Here is a 15,331-nt window from a genome sequence, read left to right on the forward strand (position 1 = left end):
CTATCGGTTTCAGACCCCTTCCTTCCAGACTACTCCAATCACAACAGAAATCGTTGTGAACTAGAAGTGGACAAATATACATGATGGAGCTGTATGTGCCAAAAGTATTTTTAGGTTCACTGATTCCAGCTAATCCCAGCACAAAATGTCTCCCCAGAATTATCTACCCTATAGGTAGATCTGGCTGCCATTCAGGTCACAATTTTTGCTGTTAAATTAAAGTGATTAGCCCTGTCTACCTGCTGCACTGAAAGATTTTTAAATGGTTTCTGCTTTCTTTACCAACATTTTTAAATGTGGTTGAACTAAAATCACTGCTCAGGCCTCCTAGCCTTGGAAACATGTATAGTCTGTTAAGGGAGGAAGTCTTCTCCTATCACTTCCAAGGGAGCAGTATCAAAGTGCAAAAATTATGAGTGAGTGAAAAAATTGCATCAAGGGTATTTGAAGGTCGTGAGTTCAATCCTCACATGTGGCACCATCAAATGTTTTTTTTTTTTTTTTTATCTTCTGTTCTGTTAGAGTCAGGATTAAATGCTCGAGAGACAGTGTTTCATGTTCGGACTCAGAGGTTTATTAATTCTTACCTATGCTACAGTCTCACAAGCTGGGAGTTCTCGCTAACAAACTAAAAATGGCCCCCTCACTATCTCTTTACAAGGCCTTTTAAGGACAAATTGTCCAATTAGAAATGATACCTAAATTATTTTTACTTTTAACCCAATAACCAAACACCCATGGTCCACAATGTGGATTTTTCTATTCAGTTACAAGATACCACCCAGACCCATGAAGAAGAAGGTGAAAAAGAAGGACTAGCCTATGCCCTAAAACCTCCATCTTGCCTTATATATATATTACTATATTCTAAAACCTTAAACTCTAAGTTTACCACCATGTGATACTACACACTTCTATTCAAACTACACACCCATAATCCCAGTGCTGTCATTCAATTTTGGAAGCCTTTTTCAAGGCCTCAGGTCAAATGCAGTGTTTTCTTGGGGGTCAGTGTCTGTCAACACAGGAAAATGAAAGTTCTCAGTACCCAAGGTTCCAACAGGTACTCATTTTAAAAAGTTCAGCAGAAGAAAACTCACATTAAAACTTCACTCAGACAATCCCTTTTGTGGATTATTGGAGGAGCATTTGTACAAATCCTGTTCAACCAGCAAGATGGTGATCATATCCATTGGGCTATTTATTTGACAACTTTTTCAATAATTTATCTAGATCTGATGATACTGCTTTTCTAAGTGAGAAAACACATATTATCTCTCTCACTTGATTTTTCTGCCACAAGTTCCTGTGGACTGCTTTTGTACTAGTGTCATAGAAACCTTTTCCTCTTCTCTGCCCGACTGATAGCACCTGCTGCACCTGAATAATATTTGCAATGGAAAAGCGAACTAGTCTTTCCCAGTTAGAGAGCTTGACTGTTCTTTCAGATGACCAAGTTTCTTGGTCTCTTTGTCCTTTGAATCTGAGCTATAAATTTTGTTTATAGATTGTTCACACAAGGTGGATTTTGTCTTTTTAAGTTCTTCTGCATGTTCATCTCCCTTTCTCAAAAATAAACCGGTGAGAGAGAGAGGGAGATTGGGCAAATTGACAGTCTGGTCAGATGCTTGTCTCACTTGGTCATCAGGAGCCCCACCCTTCCAGGATGGGGGAAAACAGTTGGTGTGAGAGCAAATTTTAGGGGGTGGTGAGAAAATATTCTCTTGGAGGTTACATTTTTTTGGAGGGTTCAACATTTTCTGTCTCTATTGCATTGTGGAGATAGCTGGGGTGGGGCATTGGGAGGAAGTGGGTTTTTTCATTAGTCATGAAGGCAAAGGGAGGTGCATTTCCTCTTCTAAAATCACAATGCTTCTAAAAGCTGCTTGGAGATTGGTTGTTTTAATTTGGTTTTTTGGTTGTAGTTTGGTTTTTTGTGGGGGTTTTTGTTTAGGGTTTTTTTTTGGTAAGTGTTTATTCAGGCACCTAGGACAAGTGAATAAGTAAATGTCAGTGCTAAAGCCTCCGCTGGCACCATGAGGACAATCAGCCTGAAGACCCACACAGACCCACCTTTTTTTTCTTGGGCTGGCAGTGGAACTTCACACTTTAGTGTTGCCTTATCAAACCTGAACCTGTGAGAAAGCCCTTATATAATATCCATCCCAAAGAGGCTCAGTTCATAAGTTTGTAAACAACTCAGCTGCTTCAAAGACAGTGGGAGTCTTTGACTACTTATGGTTGTTGTCTTCTTTGTTGTGAAGAAAAGCAGATGAAAAACAGATGAAAAAGCTAGCGAAAGTAGAGATAGCATGACAAATGTGGTCTAAGGTGTGGCATAGCTTCCTGAAAGAGGACATAAGCTTGCCTAGGTTGCTTTAGTTCAGAAAAGAGGCTGATGTGGAGGTGTGATAGGTACAACCACTTGTGAAAGACAAGAGAGAAGGCAAACAGAGAACATTTAGTTACTACTTCTTAGAACACAAGGTCCAAGGGCATCAAACAAACTTAGCAGGTGGTTAATTTAAAACATATGACTACAAATATTATGTAGATGAATTGTGAAGTTCTTTAGCTGGGAAACTGTGAATACTGAGGAGTGATTAGACGACTTCATTGCAAACCAATACCGCAAGAGAACTGAACAAAAAACTGCTGTTACAACTACATGCAGTAAAATCCTTAGACTGCTGGTAGAATTGAAGGAATGATAAACCACAGAAGATATTATACAGGGAATAATAAAGTATATAATAATAAGATATTGAAATAATTCAGATCTGGATGCCAATTTTTGAAGTCTTTGGGAGTTAGACCCTTTATAGCATCACCTGTGATGATTGCATAGTTCTACACTCAGAAACATCAGATCTTGTAATGCTTTGCATTTTTTCCAGAATTTTGGTTTGCATTTAGAATACTACTCTTTTCTTTTTTTTTTTTTTCCTTTTTTTTTTTTTTCTTTTTTTTTTCCCCCTTAGTTTCCCAGAGATCATGACTGATTTAACAAAATTTCTGGAAAAATCTGTAGGAATGCCATTTCTGCAAGAGTCTGTGAGACTCGCTTTCAAACTATGGAGTGTGCAGTACCATAACTACATGTACAAAACACACCATGTATTTCTTAACATAAGCAAACAAGGTGATATTCTTATTTCATTCTTATGACCTTTCATTTCAAGGGTAAACACAATCTTAATTTCTAACATTTCTCAGCTTTTGCAGAGGCATTCTAAGAGGCTCAGTTTTAAACAAGATGGAACACGTTCACAGCTGAAATCTAAATGGGTTCTGCAACCCTGTTGAAATGTTCTTCTTAAATGTTTGATCCTTAATGCAGTCTACACTCTGCCCACAGCAAATGTTCCTCCCAGCTGCTGTTCTTCCCGTTAACAGGAAGGGGATGAAGAATTAAGGTACTACTCTATCCTAACATGTTGAAGCCAAGAGTTCATTAGCTGCCATCCAATATGGAGCGGACTATAAAAGATTTAATATTTGCCTACCCATATATTCCAAACTCAAACTGCATGAAAATAATATTTACCGGGTTAGAAACATTTTCCTGATAATTTAGTCCTTTAAATTTTCAGTCATTCAAACAGGGCTTCCTCCTCCTTTCCATTCTGGAAAACACTCACCAAGTAGGATAAATATGAGGATTTTTTTACATTATTTTCCTATGTTTAACCGTAAGGGGAAGTTTTATCTTGGAGTGGAAGGAGAGAAAACAGAAGGTCTAAGATCATGCTGGATTCAGCCCATTAATCCCCGAATTATCATTGATTAGTCACTGAATTTCCACCTGATGAATTTCTAAATTTTTATTCCCTCCTGCCCTTTGTCTCCTTTGTCATTCTTCATTACTTGAACAAGTATGAGTAAAATAGAATCTCCTTCTACTTCCATACACTGCAGGTACGAAAACCAAAACAAACCAAAAAGCCAAAATGAATAGAAAACAATAACAACGTGACAAAATTAAAAAACCCTCATTTAGAAAAGGTAAAAAAAGGTAACAACTTTCAGATTAACACAGTGAAAAGCCAATTTTTCCCTTCAGCTTTTTAGATAACGAGTCATACTAGTACAAAATTATATCATCCTGAATAATTTTCAAGGCAGATATCGCAGTTCCTCCTGTTCAGTGGAATGCAGATACATCTGGAATTCATTCCAGGCACTAGATGAAGCCCTGTTAGAGGACCCACTGTGCTACATGGGCCTTTTAGACTCTGTCTATCCCTTGATTCCTCAGTCTCACCTAGTAGCCTTAGAGCCACTGTACCTAATTTTTGCCTTTATGTCAATAGAAGTTATTTGGGAGGACACTTCTTCTGTCAGACCAGGCTACTTGTGGAAAGCTTAATGACTCTCATCAGCCTGTCCCCTTTTGTCTAGATGACTCTGGGAAGGAGACATAATTCACCTAAAGTATCTGTGTACCAAATATTCACTCATCCCTCCCTGGGAATATGAGCAGGTTCTTTTCTTCTCAAATTATTTCTTTTTCCTTCTATTCTATTTTTCTTGTGGCCATCTGATTACTGCACTGGTTAACACAGCATTATTAGGCAAGCAGAATTCATGTGAGTGTGTATTAAATTACCCAGTGCAAGCTTGTCATTGCAATTGGTCACACTTCTTCTTTTCTCTGTTTCAGCAGAGCCTTATCTCTTATATTTCTGCCACAAGCTTCCTTGAGGTGGGAAGAAAAGGCATGAGAGAACACGCATCTCATAGAAAATGATAAGTAAAAAATTAGACACACGTATGACAAATGGAATAAAAAACCTCTTGAAAGAAGCATTTTGGCCAGGCTCTGTGACTGCAGAGCTTCCACTTCCAGTGTCTGGGAGAAACGACCAAGGACATAGTACTTCTGGAAGAGTGTTGTGATGTTATAACCATACACCATGTTTAGCAAAGCAATATCGTTACCAAACTCCACCAATACCAGTCTCTTCTGTGGGAGTTATTCTTCTCTATGGAAACAATTAAACATTCACTGGCCCAGAGCAATGACAGGCAATTAGGAGGGTTATGATGACACAATGGCTAGATTTCTCACTCGAGGATATAGGAGACCAAGGTTCTAGATCCTTCTCTGGCATCTATTTAATTATTTATCATCCCTAGTACACAGTATTTATCTATTTTAATAATTCTAACATGAGTTTTCATTTGGAAAAGTCTTAATTCAAGTATGTAGCAGCATCATGGTGAGAGTGCTCCACTAGGTTGTGGACAAGCTGCTCTTTTTTTCTAAAATGACTCAGAGACACAAGCTCATTAGCAATTAGCCATTCTGGTGAGCAGAAGACTGATCTCCCTTCCCTTGGGTTTTCCCCCAGCAAACAATCATGCCATTCCTCTTGCAAGAAAAAAGCATCCCATCTGGTAGGTTTCCTCATCTCATTTTACACCTTTTATCTGGAATATATTAGGAAGCCAAGAACCCTGAAATCCTCTGAAATGGGATTTGCTTGTGGAGCAATTCAGCAGTGTGGCATCATCTTGACTGGTTGAGGGAAAACAACCCCAAGAGGAAACATTCAAGCCATTGCAAGCTCTGGGTCAGGGTGGAGGGGCCAAGAGCTCTGGCCCCAGCACTAAGGCTTGTGGAGTAGACTTTATTACAAATCAGCTTAGCTGGAAAACAGTTATTTGAGGATTACTGAGAGAACAGCTAACAGCGGGATAATTTGATTAAAGACATGGAATTAGGTGAAGGAGTGGCTTAAAATAAACTGTGTAGATATTTTAAGGTTATGACTAACAGGAGAGACTGGAAAAGTGTTCTGGATATTTTTTGTGTTAGATTTTCAAAGAAAGCACTCAAGACAATTTGCTGGTGGTGGAGGTTGTGTTAAGGAGGAAGTCATGTGATTATGAACACAAGGCATCAGGCAGGGGTACACAACCACAAAGGGTTGCTGCAGGAGTCTCTCATGGAAAAGGGTTCTTGGCAGGGTTTAGGAATTGCCCTGTCCACATGGGTTGTTACTCCAGTTTGGGCTAGGAAATCTTTTTCTTAGTTTTAATTATGTGTTATGGTTGCAGTTTATCTCAAACAGAAATTAAAACACTGCTACAGCAAACTGTATCATCTGTTAAAAAACCTCTGGGAGGCACAAAATCAGTATCATGTTTTATGCTCGTGATGAAGCTCTGTCAGAGGGCTTGTAGCAGTACCAGCACTCCAAATCATCCCTCACTAGACAATGTGCTACCATTTTTTTTACTTTAACTGCACAGGAAAAAAAAAAGTTTTAAAAGATCAGGAAAAAAAAAAAAAAAAAAAAAAACAAAAAAAAAAAACACAACAACAACAAAACCCAGCAAAAATGGCAGTCAAATTGTCCCAATATATGATCAGAAATCAGAGAGTGATTTGGGTGATACTGAGGCCTGTGCCCCAGGCCTCACTAACCCTCTAAGAAGTGTTTAAGTATTAGAGTAATGAGACAGGGAATAAGTTAAGTTTGGAGAAAAACTCCTTTGAGCAGTGCAGAACCTTTTGCCAGAGTCGTCCTGCAACACCATGCAAGTCAGGTGTCCAAAGCTGGAGGGCACTGCCAGGCCCTTAGATTTCCATCTCTGCTTCTCACTTTTACAGGAATGAAACTGGGACGGTGCACAAGGTGTTGAGATTCCAGCTTCTCCCTGCCCTGCCCCGTGGGCCCTTGGCTCTCCACAGCCCTGTTTTGTTTCTCTGACAATGAAATTCTCTGTGGCAATTGTTCCCCAGATTTGTGCATGGAATCAATTCCTTCAGAGGGCAAGAACAAGATGTCCATGTGCACATGATGGACACCATCACCGTGCTCATGGTTGGACCACTTCCAGTTGGTGTTCAGCTCTTGGTTACACCACACCTTGTATTTTATGCCAAAGTCAGGCTATGCTGCAGATGGGGCTTAGGTTCGTAGCAGTTGTCTCCTTTTGAAAATAAAAGCATTAGCAATTCCAAAATTTTAAAACAAGGTAGTTGCAGTGGGCAGGGGAATCCAACTCAGAATATTCAGGAAGATAACAGCATCAGGGAAAGGTAAACCATGCTTTGCTTGATCTTCTGAGGAGTCTGACCTCTGCTTGGCCTGCTGTAAAGCAGCCGTGACCATGGGCTACTTCCAGCACAAATGAGGGGTGATTAGAGCAGCACAAAGCTCCCTCCTGCAGTTTTCTAAAATTCTATTGGAGGTTGGGTGGAGAGAGGGAGTGGAGAGGGAGGACGGTGCACCAGGAACCCTGCAGGGCAAGGACTTAGAGAATAAAGATTCGTTTTATTTCTCTGTCAGGAAAAATGCACCATCATAATCACATAAAATTCTACAGTTTAGACACTTCATTTGCAATAGAGCATCTCGTCAAGGAAGAAAAAAATTGAGAGTATGGCATAAGCCATGATGACCTCATGAGCCATTATAACTAAGGAATAGACCTAATTCCCTTCTGTGATAAATCATGAATTGATCTTCCAGTTATGTCCTTTTAAAAACAGCAGTGTGGCTACAGCTTTGGGGCCATGAAATGATTGTTGCACGGATGGTAATTATGTTGCTCTTTGTACACTTCGTTTGGGGAGCAGCCAAACTTCCCTTTCTCTTTATCCCTTCCCAGCCCCCTGCCCTGTCCCTTGGATGCCGATACAGAGCAGCCAAGCACCTTGTCCTGCCCCGTGGCTGCAGCCACCCGTGGTTTGGAGCAGCTCTAAGCAGAAGGTGCCTAAATTGAACTGGGGAGACACACTGTGTGGGAAGGAGCTTGAGGATGTGGCAGCTTTCCATGCCTGAGAGTGTCCATTTGCTGCAGGGGTGTCCCAGGGCAGCAGGAAACCTTCCCGTTGCCTCTGCAGGCTCCAACTGCAATGCTGTGACCAAATTTACAGTGAGCCCACTGAGCTCAGCTGCAGGACAGCACTGCTGGCCAGCACGACTTGCCTGGCATCCCTTCCATGCTCTGCACTCACAGGAGCCGTCTGGAAACCATCCAAGCAACTCCTGTTCCTGCAACCAGGCCAGCGCTGACTGGGCCTGGCTCTCTGAAGCCCTGTGTTGGTGCTCCCATGTCCATAAACCAAGGTGGCATGTCAGCAGCAACAGAGCATGGATTAATTGGCAAGCAAGACCTTCTCATCAGAGCATGAGAGCTGTGCGCCCCTCCTGCTGAGCCTGCTTGCAGCAGGTAGGCTGAGGGAACACACTCACACACTCTGCCTGGACACGAGGGCTGGGCAGCTCAGAGCAAGGACAGCCCTGCCTTTCCTTCTGGCTGTAGGACATTACAGGCACAGATGCTCTGTGAGCACCCAAACAGAGTCATTGAACAGGATTGCATTGCCCAACACATCATTCCACTGCAGAGAGAGCCCCAGTTAAACCAGACCCAGAGTGGAGATCAGAGAAGGATGCAGCTGGAGATACCACCGGGATCAGCAGGAGTGCCAGGGCAGCACCACCAGGAGCTGCAGAGTGGGCCAGAGAGCTCCATTTTCTCTTTAGCCTCAGAAAGGGAAGCACTGCCCTGGGTTCTGATTTGCAGTGAGCCTAATGACTCAGTCATCTCAAAGAAGAGATGCTGACCACCAACAGATCTTTCAAATTTCTTGGTATTCAAAGACTTTTGTCACCACTAGGAATTACACAACAGCTGGCAAGGCCTAAAAGAGGAAACACTGAATGCAATGTATTTCTCTGTTACACCTCTGCGAAGTGCTGCACATAGTGTCAGGCATGTACAGGTTTAATGTATGATTGGTGATTCAGAATCATGGCTAGTTTTCTGGAACCCTCCACTACATATTTGTCAGCTCTCCGCTCACTCACTGCACTCAGAAATTATCATCCACAATACGGATGCTTCCACTTGACATTTCATCTCAAAGAAGGAAAACCTTGTCTTTATTAGACACTGCAAAGCTGTAACTCCTTGAGGTTGTTTCCCATTATATCTAGAATAATGTGGATGAAAAAAGAGATGATGAAAGCTGCTTCTCTATTAGGACCAATCTGTTCTACAGGTCTCATTAGGCCTTGGGTGTACTGCTCCTCACTAAAAAATCAAGCTGAAATGCTTAAAATAGCTTCTAACTGTAGACCATTACTCTACAACTGTGCAGACAAGATTATTTTGTATTCTCAGCTTTCCCTTGCCCCATCCATACTCCACCCTGACCCCCTGGGAATAACAACTCATTGCTACACAGAAATGAAAATCTGAGACACACTTTTAGCAACTTTTTAATGCAAGATCTTCATTATTTTTTTAATGGAAAAGAGCCCTAAACGTCCTGTTCATTACATAATTTCCCCGTACCTTGGAACTCTTAAGCAACAGACAGACACCAGACAGGACTGCCTTATCTCCTGGAAGTCTGGAGAGAACCAACACCTGCTCATGGACAGTTTGGAGATTATTAAATACCGCTCTACAATATTTAACAGAATAATAATTAAAATAATAATCCTTCAGCTTCAGAAGTGGCCTCAAAAGCAATAAGCAGTAAGCATTAATCCTTAAAATATGCTCTCAATAGAGCCAATAGTGTAAGTATTTCTCTCTCCTATATCATCAGCCAGCCTCCACCTATTGTTTTTCCTCTCTGGTCCTCATCCAGTGACAAAATAATCGGAAGTACTGAGATGGGTATTGGGAAAACCAGCTCACTGAGGACATGGTTTAGGTTTGCAGGTTTAGGAGCAGAAAAGCCTCCAGAAATGCTGAAGATTTTTTCTATATACATTTTCACATGATTATACTTAGCTCTTTGCCCACTTTCCAATTTTCTTAACTCACCCTGCCAACTTGTAGGTTTGACTGCTTTATGTTGTAGCTGTAGCACATCTGAAAGGCCTAGTTCCTGCAGGCAGGAATAATCATTGGGTAGCTCAATGCCATTTCTGATCTGTACTCTTTATTTCAAGTTCCTTAGGACCTCATTCGTCTAACTGCTCCTACAGAGGATACATGATATTCCTAGGGAGCCTCTTTCCCTGCACCAGGCATGGGACTAGGCTGTGCCCTTGGAGGGAAGGGATGCATTATGGCATAACTTCTACTTGGTACTGGGACCAGCAGAACTGGGACACCCCCAAAGCTCTTTGAAGCAACAGAACAATTTTGAGTCTTCTGGAGTGTGAAACTTGTAAATGAGGAAGCTGAAACCTGCTAAGATTAAACTAATCCAATGTCAGAAAGAACTTGTTTGATTTACTTAGAAAGACATACATACTTTAAAGCTAGATCTTTCTATACTAATTTCTCTTCATTGTCTTCATACTCTTCAGGACAATCCCACACCTGTGAGTTTTTCACTTTCTTGACGGTATAAATCTGCAAGAATGTAGAACAAGATGAAAGACATTGAACAATTAAATTCAGCTCTTAGAGACATTTTCTGCATATGGTTAAATAAGTGCAATGAACTCTCCTTTGAATGTACATACATATTTGTAAAAATCAGATGTAAGATTATGATCTAATTTATCTACTGTAGTATAAATGCTGTCACTAAGTCAGCAAATTTCCTTTTTGTAGTTTCACCAGACTGCTATGTGACAGAATCTGGGATGCTTCTACAAAGCACCAAGAGAGTTGGAAATCTCTGAGATGGAGCTGGCTGCCAGAATAACCGTCTGTGCTGTGTAGGATACTCTGCATGCAGGTGATCCTGCTAATCTTTTTTCCTTTGCTGTGATGGTATCAAGGTCTTAATTTGCAGTTTAGGGGAAAGATGAGAGTTCACAGATCAAACCCCTCAGATTTTCAGAACCAGAGAGTCATAATTGGAAGGTGAAACATTAAGCTAAACAGCAAATATTTGTAAGTACAGGGAGTCCACACACAACAGACTTCACAGTTCTGCAATACCTCTTCCTCTTTAGATTGCATAGACATACAACTCAGTGCAAATTAGCACTTCTTTTAGATAAGATAACCCTCCTCGGAGAGCAGAGATAGTGTGTCAAGATTTAGATGTTCACAGTTCAAATGTTCATCCCAGAACTTCCCAAGGATTTCAATCTTCCAGATTTGTTTGCACCATATATAGGTATTTCATCAGCCATTGCTTGCTCTGCTGAAGATAGAATGCTACTCTGAAAGAAGCTAGTTTAACCCTCAGTTGAGGATTAGGTCTTTAACTGGCACATCCCTGAGCTCTGTTACTGCCCAGATCTATGGGTTTCATCATTGTCAGGGGATCTGCTACGGCTCATTCCTACACCACAGCACCACTGCCAATACTGATCTCACAACCACTAATTAGAGCTGTAGAGCAGAGCCTGAAGAAGTCCCATACAGCCTGATAGGTGATACACACAGAGATGTAAAAGATCAAGAACACAGAAAAACCTGAATTTGTCCTTTTGTGTGGGTGGCAGCTGTGAGATAGAGCCTAGACTAGGCGAAAAATTGTGATACTGGGGAATATCATGAACTCTAAGAAATTAGATTTCTCCTTCTCATGTACCTCTTGTTTTTAGATGAAAACTTTCTTTCAGTACCTCTAGAAAACTTGCCTCAGAAATAACCTAACAAAAACTTTACTTGTAGTTCTGCTCCTCAGTTAAGGTAGCAACTATCCATCTCCAAAGTCTTGGACTTTCAGCTTTTTAGTCCCCACCTTTGCTGTCTAACTGCAACGCCTGTAGCAAAGTTTCAGAGGTAGGATGGGCTATGTTGTTCAGTTGAAGGGCTTTGTCACCCATTTGATCAAACAGCTTTTCCAGTAACTGGTTTCACTTGCATAGTAAAAGCTAAGATAAAAGGTAGCATTTATAGCTCATTGCATCAACAACCACAGCAATAGGCCCCATTAACAGCCACCTATCCCAGGGAGAGCTGCAGTCCCAAATGTAAATCAGTTAAATGAAAAGGACTGGCATCTAATGGTAGATAAAATTATTTGACATTGACAAGGTCACATTTCCCTGTCCGTTTTTAAAAGATACAGCTATCAAATTTAAAAGATGTAAAAGGTCAAGTGTACCATTTTAGGCAATACAAGGTTAAGGGAAGAAACAGAGAAGGAGATTTAGCTGCATGCTCCTTAGGTAATGATATTCATAGCTTATTCTTCCATTAGGTCACAGAACAGATGAGAAAGGACAATACTTGTTTGGTTTTTTTCTTACAGCTGTCTTTCTGTACTCCATAGACTACACAAGCTATAATCCAGATTCAAGTAAAGAAACTTGTCATGCTTCTGATGGGACCAGAATTATATAGAACCAGTAACCTCCGGGTTACTGGGAGCAAGGTTTAGAGATTTCTCACTGGGGATGGGTCAGCAGTGGAAATCTTTTTTGCCGTGACACCTTGAAATTTGGAATGAACCATTATTAGACAACAATATCTATGTCATATTTCAAGTGCAAAACTCATCTGGTCTCTTACCAGGGAATTAAAGCAGTTGCAAAAACAGGGAGCCACCAAATCAGACTGGAGTGGGGAACCAGAAAATTATTCTCTTACATTTCCACTTTTCCGTGTGAGATGGGAAGCTTAAAACCTGTCTGTAGATATATTTCCTTTGCCTTAGATAAAAATTTAAGGTACTTTTCATTAAAAACACAGAACCTGGCTCCCAACACAGGATTTTATCTGCCATCTTTTATTTTTCTTTCATTGGTATGAAGATTCAAACTCATCCATGCAGTTCACTTTTGCTCTGTTCTGCAGAAAGTTCAAGTCATGAACAAGGAAACAGCGTAGCTGTACCTGTGGATGAATTAGACCATTAGGGGAAAAAGAATGGTTCCCTCTTCAGACATGTCTTGTGTTAGGGACAGTCTGATCAGCTGATTAACAACCCTGCCCTCTGCAACATGACTTAAACATTTTTTCTTTGAGCTTGCTAGCATGTTGTACAGCTCTCTGGCTGGATCTCTGCTTAGAGACTGATGGATGAAAATGGAGACTGCTGGACTGCCTCAGCACTGTCCACTAGGGTCAGGCTGCTGGGCAATCAGATAGCCTCTAGCAAACCTATGAGCCCAGTCTAGTCTTCAATGGTGCCTTGAATCCCTTCCCACTAGTGATGGACATCAGGTCTTTACAAAATTATGGCTGTTCTCAGAACAATGCTGATCACAGGGCCTGCGTTGATTTGTTCAGGGTGTATTGTGTGCTCACAGTTGAGTGGCAACAAGCTGTCAGAGCACAATAAGCAAAATAATCACCAGGACACAGTTTAGACACTTTCAAAAGACCCTGTACTAAAGCACATGGCCCTTCTTTTTCATTAGCATCCTTCAATTGAAAGATCTAAGTAAAAGATAATACTTTAAAAAATCACATTACAACAGGTGAAAGAAAACTATTTAAAAAATCTACACACAAACCAGAAAGTAAACAGTTTTATCAATAAAAGATAAATTTATATGAGCTGTGCGGTGTTACACAATTGCCATTGATTTTACATGAAAGGTTTTCAGGCACTTTGCTAATGGTCATCTACAGAACACCCTGAGACAAAGAGTTGTAGATGTACCTCTCAGTGAAAAAGTTGCTTTGTCCTGAAGTCTTGCATTGTTTCTCTGCAAAACAAAACTTCACAGTGTGAAATTGCCAAACCTGTAGATATCTGTAGTCTCATAAAGTGGGCACAGCTTCTCTTAGGAACATTGCCTTGAACTAGAAGGGTCTCCATGAAGTACAACAAGGGCTTTTGACATCAGTTCTTTCCTTTTCCTTTGAAAAATCCTGAGACTCCTTTACATAACAAACACATCTCACGTAGGCAAAGCAATCTGCTATGTATTGGTTTCTATTTTTCTGTAACAATAACCAAAAGAGCTGCATGAGGCAAAAGGAGGAATTGTTCTGGCTTTGTCTTGTTCTAAACAGATACAAAAAACATTGCCATGAAAATCATCCCTCAGTGGCTGATAAAAATAGAACTGCAATTTATGCTCCCAAATACTACCTTTATCTTAAGGCTCTTAAGGAGCATTTTCAGTAATAATGGCTGATTTAGATGGATTCCCAGGGTGCTGGATCATTGCCAATGACATTAATGGTTTAAGGCTCCCTGAATTTTGATTGATTGCTGTAATCTGCAGAAACTATTTCAGGACATAGATTTATTGTTATTAAGCCTATAAAATGGTGTCAGGGTCAAAGCAAGTTGATGATTTGTGTTGTGATGCAAACATAGCACAGGAGAAGATGAAATCTTTTAATAAACGTGACATTTGTGAGAGAACAATGTTTCATCTTCTTTGAAAAATCTGTGGCAAACCAAAACAGATTGCAGCAGCAGGGAAAGTGTATTTAGGCTAAGGTTGCACTGCAAAAATTATTCTTCAACAGCATTGATTCCATTGAGTGCTATTCCACAGAGTGATTGAGATATTTCACTTGTTTTACAAAGTTAAAATGTGCTTACTTCCCCTTCTTCATTCTCTGTTTGCATAATCTGATATGAGTTTCTTTATTTCTCTAAATATTGTGGTCCTAAATCCATCTAGTATAATGCAACATTTCAAAGATGGTGAATTTTCCCCCCCGCAGGACTCATAGCTAGATAAAAGGGAGACAAACTATACTCTAACGCCTCCAGAACATAATGAAAAAGACTATAATGGAATCTAGAGATCACTGCTTTTTTTCCTATTTAAATGGGTGCTCATAAACAGAATAAGAGCAGATGATTTCTTGTAAAAAGGAGAAACAGAGCTGTAACAAAAGGATTCTCAGCATTGCACAATGTAAAAGTATCCTCATTTGCTTTTCCCCTTGGGACTGGATTACAGAAAAAGTTGTCAGATCAAGGACTAGTAGTATAGCCAGGAAGAATGAAAAAAACCATGTACTCTCAAAAATGAGGTGTCACGTGGTTGTTTTGTGGTAGTCCAGACTGCGTGTTCCTAATTTTCATGGTTAGTCTAATATCTATTGGATCATCTGTAGCAGTCTGTCTAGAGTCCAAAAAAAAAAAAAAAAAAAAAAAAAAAAAAGGTGTCATGGTCCAAAACCAAAAAAAAAATCATTTTAAACTGCTTCAGACAAAGGCAATGAATTCTTTATTTGGGCCAAGCACTATATACAAGATGCTGAATTCCTTCAATATTCTATAATATTACTAGTGTCAGGCTGGAGCCCCTGGCAGGATAGTGCTCAGGAATGCATGAAGATCATAAGCAGTTCAATCCCTCATCTTTGGCCACTTTTGGGAGTTATGTCCACAAAAATTTCAGTGGAATGGAGAAGTGACACTACTGGGGATGTCCTTAGTGAGAATATCCCCAGAAAAGTGGTCAGTCCTATGACCACTGCTGTAAATGTGTGGACAGGATGTGCCAGCAGTCCAGGGTTGGCAAGCTTA

Source organism: Chamaea fasciata, unplaced genomic scaffold, assembly GCF_029207755.1.
Source record: "Chamaea fasciata isolate MVZ Bird 193981 ecotype frontalis unplaced genomic scaffold, bChaFas1.0.hap1 SCAF_4, whole genome shotgun sequence".
NCBI classification, from domain to species: Eukaryota; Metazoa; Chordata; class Aves; order Passeriformes; family Sylviidae; genus Chamaea; species Chamaea fasciata.